This window comes from Gracilinanus agilis, chromosome 6 (genome assembly GCF_016433145.1).
Source record: "Gracilinanus agilis isolate LMUSP501 chromosome 6, AgileGrace, whole genome shotgun sequence".
Lineage (NCBI taxonomy): Eukaryota > Metazoa > Chordata > Mammalia > Didelphimorphia > Didelphidae > Gracilinanus > Gracilinanus agilis.
In genome coordinates this window covers 202,214,703-202,224,282 of record NC_058135.1, presented here as the reverse complement: position 1 = coordinate 202,224,282, position 9,580 = coordinate 202,214,703, and positions in this window count along the sequence as shown.

Sequence of the window (9,580 nt, the reverse complement as noted above, 5' to 3'; positions counted from 1 at the left end):
CATTTCCCAGTTACATTTTTATTTGGCTTCTGAGGACTCGGAAGTTTTGAGGTCCCTTTGCCACAAGCTTGACACCTCTGTTTTAGAGAACCAAACATCAATAAAAGCAAACATTTTGAGGTAGCAGTCCAGAAAGTGATATTATGTAATACTAGACTGCATTAAGAAAGAGATAGGGACTAGGAAAACAATACTCCTGCTATTATTGGCCATGGCTAGATGACATCTACAACACTTTGGTCAGTTCTAGATGCCAAATTTAAATTAGGATGTTGATAAGCTAGAGAACATCTAGAAGATGGCCATGAGACCATGGCAAGTGAACATTTAGGTTAAGAGCTTACTCTATGCCAAGCATCACACAAAGTTCCATAAATATAAATACAGTTAGAGAAACAAAATCTCTGACCTCAAGAAGCTTACATCCTGATGGAGAAAGATAATAGAAAAATGGAAGCTGAAAGATGGGAAACTGGGAGTTATCTGAATGGCAGCATGGTAGAGAAACATTGAGGACTGCAGCTTGGAAAGGAATAAAGATACAGTTGGCTCCAGTATCCTTCTTTAAAGGTTCTTGGAGCAACCTCTCATAGAAAGAGGATAAAGAGCAGAGGGCACTTCCAGTGTGTGAAGTCCAGGGGCCTGGTGAATTTCCAAGGTGAAAGGGTTTTTGTGACATGGTAGAGAAAGTCAAGTGACACAAGAGTGCAGCCTTGTCTTCTCCTATTATACTCATGCTGCTTTTTTTTTTTCATTCCTCCTGTGTATACCTTTTTCTCTAGTCATACCTTCTCACTCTAAATTTCTGGGATACGTTTAAGGAAATGGGGATATTTAGATTGGGGTAGAAGATATTTAGTGGGGAGAGAATAAAGGCTGTGTTCAAGTTGTTGAAAGGCAAGTGCAAGGAAAGGATTTTAGCCATTGCTTGCAGGGTCACAAACACAGAAAGAAAATCAACTGGTAGAAGTTGCAAAGAAGGAAACTAAGGCTTGGTAAAAGGGGAAAGCCTGAACAACTTTATAACCATCGAAGCTACTGCAAAACAGAATTGGGCTACTTTAGGGATCAGCAAGTTCTTCCTCTAGAGGTGAAAGACCATTTGCTGAGTATGTACTGGATGGGATCTATGTTCATGTGTAGCTGACCCCCAAGGAGCCTTCTTTGTTTCAGAGTCTACATCAGCTGGGGATCTATTAACTCTATATTTAATGTTCTCAGAACTCACTGCATCCTCCTGCTTCATCTGGGGATTAAAGTATCTAACACATTTTGGATACGATATATCACCTTATTAGTTTCTTCTTATAAGGTGTGTAATATAGAAACTCATACTGCCATGTTTTCATTCTTATAGGATTATAGCTAAACTGAAAATTCCTTACATTGGAGGCCTCAGATTCTATAAGGTGCATTAGCAACCTAATTTATCACTTATTTTTTGAAATTATATAAACTCTTAAAACAAAACAAAACCAAAAAAAGACTTTTAAAAGTCTTATTAAGAAAAGTGTCAAGTAAAAACCCTACCATAGTGTTTGCCTTAAATTCCTAGTTCAAGCCTCAGGAATATTAGGCATGGACTCACAGAGAAGGCAGAAATTCTACTAGCTATAAAACAAGAGTTATGAGATTTGATGAAATTTGACATCTTCACAGTCAATTATATATTCTTTTTTTCTCCACTGCAAATGAAGGAAATGTAGCTTGGCAAAATGAATGCTACACTAAAGATGAGGGAATCTAAGTTCACATTTTCATCTCTGTTTTTGCTCATTTGAGAAAGTCACATCTACTGTTAGCCTCAGTTTTTCCATCTATATAAAAGGTTAAAGATCAACTGAAGAAAACATTCAACTACTTATATCCCAAATGACATAACTGGCAAAATAACACAGCCCTGAAATAGTATCAAATGAGAATACTTCTATTGAATCAATCAATAGCATTAAACTAAGTCTAAACCACATATTAATAAAACTAGGAAAGAATAGAGTTCCTTAGGTCACTGGTTGAAATGAAATGATAAACCACAGGAAGTATATATTGGGATTGCTTGAAAAGATATTCTTATGCTGTGTAGGTTATTGTATAATATCATTGATTCCCAAAGTGGGTGCCACCACCCCCTGGTGGGTGCTGCAACAATCCAGGGGAGCGGTGATGACCATAGGTGCATTTGGTGGTGGTGAATAACTGTAAGGGGGCGGTGATAGTATGTGACAGGGGGCGCTAAGTAATATTTTTTCTGGAAAGGGGGCGGTAGGCCAAAAAAGTTTGGGAACCACTGTATAATATAGCAAGCCAATTCAGATTTGGCACCGGGCCAGCCAAAAGTCAAGAATAGTTTAGTCTAATCCCTGAGATGCAATAGTTTGGAATTGGAGTGGGAAGAAGAGCTTCTGTATCTCCCCTGTACCTCTAGCCATAAAATGAGCTTGTGAACCATGATAGGTCAGAAGATATGAAATTCCCATGGTTGTCCCAATGATATCCCAAAACAATAGTAGCTAATAACAGTGTCTGTATAGGGAGGGGAGAAAACAAAACAAAACACACATACACACACAATTTTTTTCATGATGGCACATAACAAGAGGATGTCTTTACTTGAAACATGGCTGAACAAATTTTGCTGTATGAATATAATGGAGTAAGTGCACTATAAGAAATAATCAAGTGACAGTTTCAGAAGATATTGGGGAAAATTATATAAACTGATACAGAATGAAGGGAACAGAACTAGATAAATAATTTATATTATAACAATACCATAATAAGGAAAATATTTTGAAAGGCTTATGAACTATGATCAACACAATAATGATCAACCATGATTCTAGAAGTTCTGTGATGAAGAATACTATTCACCTCCTGACTAAAGAGGTCATCAGAGTTAATTATGCAGAAGAAGACACATTTTTGAACATGGCCAATGGATGATCTTTTTTTTTGGTTGCCTATGCATATTCATTGTAAATATTTTGTTTTTCTTTCCCCTACCCAGTAGAGGTAGGTAAATAAGGAGGAAAATAAATGCTTGTCAATTGAAAAAAAATTAACTGTAAATAACGACCCATTTGAGGGTAGAGTTTTCATTCTAATATTAGGAAATCGTGCATATTCCTCATCTTTTTAAAATCTATTATTAGAAAGGCAAAGAAATCTATTAAGAGCTTTACAAAATTAGGCCAAAAAAGCACAACTAGATTAATGGAATATACTCTATGTTCATATGAAAAAATAAGCATAAATGGCATGGACAAAAATTTGGATGAGAATTTAGAGGGAGTAATTGAAATAATTTTATTATTTTTGATGTGTTGAAATTAATTGAAAATGGCAAGAGGGGTGGAGGGAGGGAGGAAGAGAGGGAGAGAAAAGAGAAGGAGTAAGGAAGAAAGGAAAGAAAAAAGAAAAAGCAGATCTTTATGTTCCCTTTCTAGTTCTGATTTCTATGAACATGATTTTAAAACTTAGCAACAAATGAATTAGAGTCAAGTCTTCACTCTTCCACTGAATTGTTGTGATGTTGTGAAGTCACTGAAGCTTTCTATGCCTTGCTTTTCCTGATCTATCAAATGAGGATAATAATATTTATACTACTTACCTTAAAGGGTTGTTGTGAGGATGAAATAAGATAATGGATAGGAAAGCACTTTGTATCAGTGTGAAGCATGATTGTTTCCTTATTCTCACCTCCTTGCACTGTTGTATAAGGTACTTTAGCAGCTTACTTTATCAATGTTTTAAATTTGAAAATCTGAACAAAGAACTGTTTTCATTGGGAGAAAGGTTCTATACAAATTTAAGACATTGTTATCTAAACCATAAAAACCATTCAATCACAACATTTTCCCTAATGTCAAGGATAGATATTTTATTTTAAATGTATTCTTCCTTGAGAGACAGCATGGTTTTATTCGATCCTGAAAAGCCGCAGATGAAGTAGGAGGATGAGAGAGCTAAGGTCTGAGAGCAGAAAATGTAGAATTAAGGTTCATAAGAGATAGCATGGTATAGTGAATAGATGGCTGGTCTTCAGAATAAGGAAGACCTATGGATAAAGAACTGTCCTTGAAGTCAAGGCCTGGATTCAAACGCTGACACATACTGGCTGTATGACTGGAGAAATCATTTAACTTATCAGTGCACAAGGCAATTCTCCAAGTCCATAAATTACTCATTCACTTCGGCATTGGTTGATGGAGTTTTCACACAGGGAATTCCTTTGAATGTCTTTGAAATAATGAATCATAATGCCATCCATCCATCCTGCCCCCCCTCAAAAAAGAAAATTTCTTTTTTTAAATTACCTAAAAGTTGGGCAGAGTTACCCAATCAAGTTTCACTCAATCAAGTTTCACTCAACTACTACCTCATGTTGTCTTCCCAATTGTTACTTAGAAACAGAAAATTTTAGGGTTTGCAAGAACTGTAGAAGAGCTATGGTCATGCAATAAAGAGTTTGCAAATTTAAACTATCTTGTAGAACAGAAATTATTCTATTTTTTTTCTCCCAGATAGTTTTTTTTTTACCATTTGTGGTTGTGATTCAGTCTCTCTCAGAAATGACCCAAGGGGTGGGAACCTGGAACAAGAGGTGGAAGGAATGGGGGATAGACAGAACAAGAAGTCAGGTTTTAAAATTTATAACTGTAAGAAATAAAGCCTGTTGATAGTCAGAATTTTGTAGAATAGGAAACAAATTAGACTGAGGAACAACTAAACAATTGTGGCACATAAATGGAATGGAATAGGACTGGGCTTTAAAAAGAAGTAAAAGAAGTGCTATAAGAATACAATGAAAACGAACATGGAAAAATCAAAATTATATGAATTGATGCAATATGGAGTAAGCTGAACCAAGAAAACAATAAAGTAATGAGTATAATGGCTATGAAATAATAATAGCCAAGTTTGGTCCTAAAAAAGAAAATGAGAGGGTACCTCCCCACCTTTCTTTCTGAAAGGGGAATGGTTTCTTTTGATGGAGTAGATACACTGGGAAATGAGGATGATATAAATACACTCATAAAACTTTATGTAAAAATGTTTTCAAATCAAGAAAAATTTTCTATGTTCATAATAAATTATTCATAATGAAATTACACAATGATTTAAGAAAGATTGATATAATTTTAACCCCATCATTTTATGGTTATGGAAATTAAAGCCCAGAGCATTAAAGGGATCCATGATCTCACAATTCTCAAGCAACACAGCCCACAGGAGAACCCAGGTCTCTCCACTCTTAGACCAGTACATTTCTACTATCTTCTGGTTCTCTTTGGATTTAAGCAGGAAAAGAAGGTACTGCTCCTATCATGACAACATAGAAATGGCTGACGAAAGGGCCATGCGATTCAGTGGAATCTCTATCTCCTTCCCAGGCTAGGTTTGCAATGATATGCTTTGAGCAGGCAGTCATCACAGAACAATGGGGCTCAAAGTGCCATCATTCCAAGCCAGAATTGACATTTCATTCTCTTTATTGTTGTCCCTGACATCTGAAGTAGTTTGGATTTTTTTAGGACCTTGCTCTAATCCACGATCAGACAAACAATTCATTTTATAAAATAAGTGTACATAATGGTACATTTTCCAGAAAGGAATGTGTTTCCTTCCTGGCAGTTGCCATCTCTTCTAAAGTATTTACTAAAGCTAACTTTGGACAGCTACCATCTTTCTGAGACAGCTGTGTTGTAGTCAAAAGAGCTCTGGATCTGGACTCGCAAGTCTTGGGATTGAATTCTGGCTCTACCCCTGTAACAGATGTGCCAAATGTGTAACTATGGGTAAGATACATAAGCTTCTGAGCCTCAATGTCCTCTCTTCTAAAATGTGAGTGATAACACCAACCTTGCCTACCACATTGAGGAACAAATATATTTAGAGATTTCAAATATACTTTTCAAATGGCAAATCTATGAATATACAGAATTCCCATGGCTGTTTCTCAAAACTACGTATTTATTATATTCTGATTTCCATCACTGACTGTCAGGCATTGGGAGTTGTCTCCCTATTTAGAGTTTAAACAACTTGGAAACAGGCATCTATCACCTATGAACTCTCACAGAATATTCAGTACATATTTATTACTGTACAGCTACCTCACTTTTAAACAGTTTAGTGTATAGTTCAATAGAAGTAAACTCCAGAGTTTACAGTAAAAGGAGAGAGAATTCTATTAGATATTGTCTAAGGTTGCTTCCAGATAAATTCCAATGATCCTAGTCGCACACTATGGATTCTGGATATGCAGTGACCTGTATGCCTCTAGCTTTCACAAATAAGGATGCATGCATGCACATATTTATTTATTCACATATACACATATATATGGGTAGGACAGGGAAGATTTTTCATTGTTCAGTCATTTTGGTCATGTCTAACTCTTCGTGACTCCATTTAGAGTTTTCTCAGCAAAGATACTGAAATAGTTTGCCATTTCCTTCTCCAGTTCATTTAAAAGATAAGGAAACAGGAAAGCAGGGTTAAGTGACTTGTCCAGGGACATACAGCTAGTAATGTAAATCTGAGGCCAGATTTAAACTCAGGAAGAGAAGTCTTCTGCTTCCAGGCCTATCATTCTATCCACTGTGCCATATAAAATGTATTATATAGTTTATACCTAGCAAAAAATTTTTTTTAACTTTTTTTTAAAGAAAAGATTTAAAGTTATCATATTTATTATTTGATGGTGAAATTATTAAATTGGGATGTTACAATATTGGGTGTAGCTGGTCAGAGGAATGATTATAGTCCTACAGGATTATATAGAATTGTTCAAAAGTAATGTTAATCTTTATAATAATTTATAATTTATATGACTACAATTCTTTAAGATTTGCAAAGCATTTCCCCCTATAACAACCTTGTAAAATAGTAAAGCAAATATTATTATCCCCATTTTAGTGATGAGGAAACTGAGGTTGTGAGAGAGTTAATTGTCCATGGACACATAGCTACTAAATGACTGAGGTAGGATTTGAACACAGTTTTTCTAGGTTTTAAAACCAATGCCTTGTCTACTCTGCTGGTATGTGGCACAGAAGTTAGTTGATACTGGTCTAGCATGGAGTGGAAGAGGGTGGTAGAGATTCAGTGATCATGGCAAGCTGTGGTATGAGGATATTGTGAATACCACAAAAGAAGGGGGAAAACTAGGATAAATAGCAATGATGAGCCAGTGGCCTTGATTTTGCTGTTCCTGGGAAGTTGCTGTCATTCAAAGTAAGGTATGTTCATAGGGGTTTCTGACAGTTGGAATTCATAGCTTGGTGAATTTAGAATTTTATGTGGAATATGCCAGAGTGGGAGCAAGCGATGTTGAGGGATTTCAGAACAGACTTGGCTTAGTATCACTGATCTGAACCATGTCAGCTGGGCTTGTTTCTGGTTCCCATCTTGGAAGAATCTCTTCTCTGGGAAGAGGAGAGGAGGCATATTGGGCAACTTTACAGAGATAGCTGTCCTTTCCTTTTAAGGACAAATTAGGTCCAAGAAGTCTTAACTTCTGCTGCCTTGTTTTTTATACAAAAGGATGGAATCAGAAATAAACTTAAATTATGGAGAGAATATCAATTTACTTTCTCTATGCTCCTGCTTCTTTATACATTGTACTTGCTAAATGAATATAATCTTGTTTTCTTATCATTTGATCCCTAAAAATGAAGTATGGTGAAAACCAAATATGGATAACTGTGGGGTTCTGGTTAATAAGGTCCTAGATTATCATGTTTTACATAAAAATATATCTGTTTCTATATAACATAGCACAGACAGAACTAGCTATAATGTTGGCTTTAGCTCAATCTTGGGGACATAAAATGCATTTCAGGGCTTAGGTGAGCAGTTGGAATATTGATTCAGGATAGGAGTATTCTCTAATTGGAATATTTGGGTGGGAATGGATTCTATATCAAATATACATTCTGCTTAACATATTGAATTGAACTGAATTCCATGCTTGGTGTCAAAATTTTAAGTTATGTTAGAGAATAGATGTTTATTTCTCCATCTTGCACACATGCCAGACTTGTAGGAGTCACATCTGGGTAAGTTGCAGAATGATTACAACATCTGTAATTTAACTACACAAAATTATTTGTGGCATTTGAGTATATAGTATATTCATGAGTTTCCCAAGACAAGCTCTTTACTTTTGTCTTATTGCAATTGGACAATCTTGATTTGAAATTTCATGATGTATTTGTCAGATAATCCAGTCAATAGCCACTAGGGACCCATGACTTCTGATATAGGCATACTCGAGACAAAAGAGAAGGAATAAGAAGATAATGCCAATGGCTCAGTTTTTTCTGACTCCTAAATTAAGATATATTCCTGCCAAACTTATTGCTATTCTCTGTGCTCCAAACTTTGGGAGATTGGCAGTGTGGATCAGCACATAAAACACTCACAGTACACAGATACACACACATACATAAGAGTATACAGGTACACAAGGAAATGCAAGAACATCAGATCCCTGAAGCAGTGCTACTCATTCAAAAAAAAGGGCTAATATGAGTTCCTCTCATTCTTTGAAAAACAACCTTCAATGTAACTGGCCGGTCTTGAACAGAACTCTAGTATGGATGCTCCATTTCTCTCACCTTTACTGTAGCTGAACATAGGAAAAACAATGTCTTGCTTGGAACTACTTCCTAGAGCTACAGCCTTACCATACCCAACAACTTAGTTGCCTTTGCTTGCTTAATGTGATAATAATTTCATATCCAATAACTCAGATAAAATACTTTTAAATGAAGATATCAATATCATTTTGGCCAAAGCCATTCAAAAACTACTCTCACTTTCCTTTGAAATCTTCACACTCTTGCCCTTATTTTCAAATTCAAGACAAATGAAGTCATGTGCGGTCAGGTATTTAGTACATGAGCATTTTTTCATAAACAAATTAAGACTCCATTCTGTGATCCTACTGATCTTCTTTGAAAATGAAGGAAAACAGCAATTAAGTATTAGGTACTAGACTCTAAGCTAAGCTTCATCTAGACAAAGAAAAAGGGGGGAAACAATTCTTGTTTTCAAAGAGGGCACATTTTAAATGGAGCCAGCATGTACATTTTAGGGGGGGGGGAATTATATATATGTGTCTATAAGTGAAAGAGAGAGAGAGAGAATCATATGAAGGTACTCTGCAAGGTGGCAGCCAGGGCAGTGGAAGAACAAGAAAGACCTCCTTTAAGAAATGGGATTTGAGAAGAGTTCTAAAAAAAAGTGGAGAAATTGAGATGCAGAGGTGTGAGGGAGAGCATTTCAGGCAAAGGGTATATAATCAGGGCAATGGCATAGAGCATGGAGATAAAGTATTGTGTTCAAGGAAGATAAGTGTTGTTGGAGGAGAATAAGGGTAAGAAATCTGGAGAGTTAGGAAGAATCTATGTTATGAAGACCTGTAAATGCCAAACAGAAAGATCTATATTTTTCTCAAGAAGAAATAGGGAGAATAGGGCTCTTTGAACAGGGGTAGGAATGGGGAGTGATATGGTCAGACTAATGTTAAAAAAAATCTCCTTGGCAAAGAGGTGGAGAATGAATTGGGAAT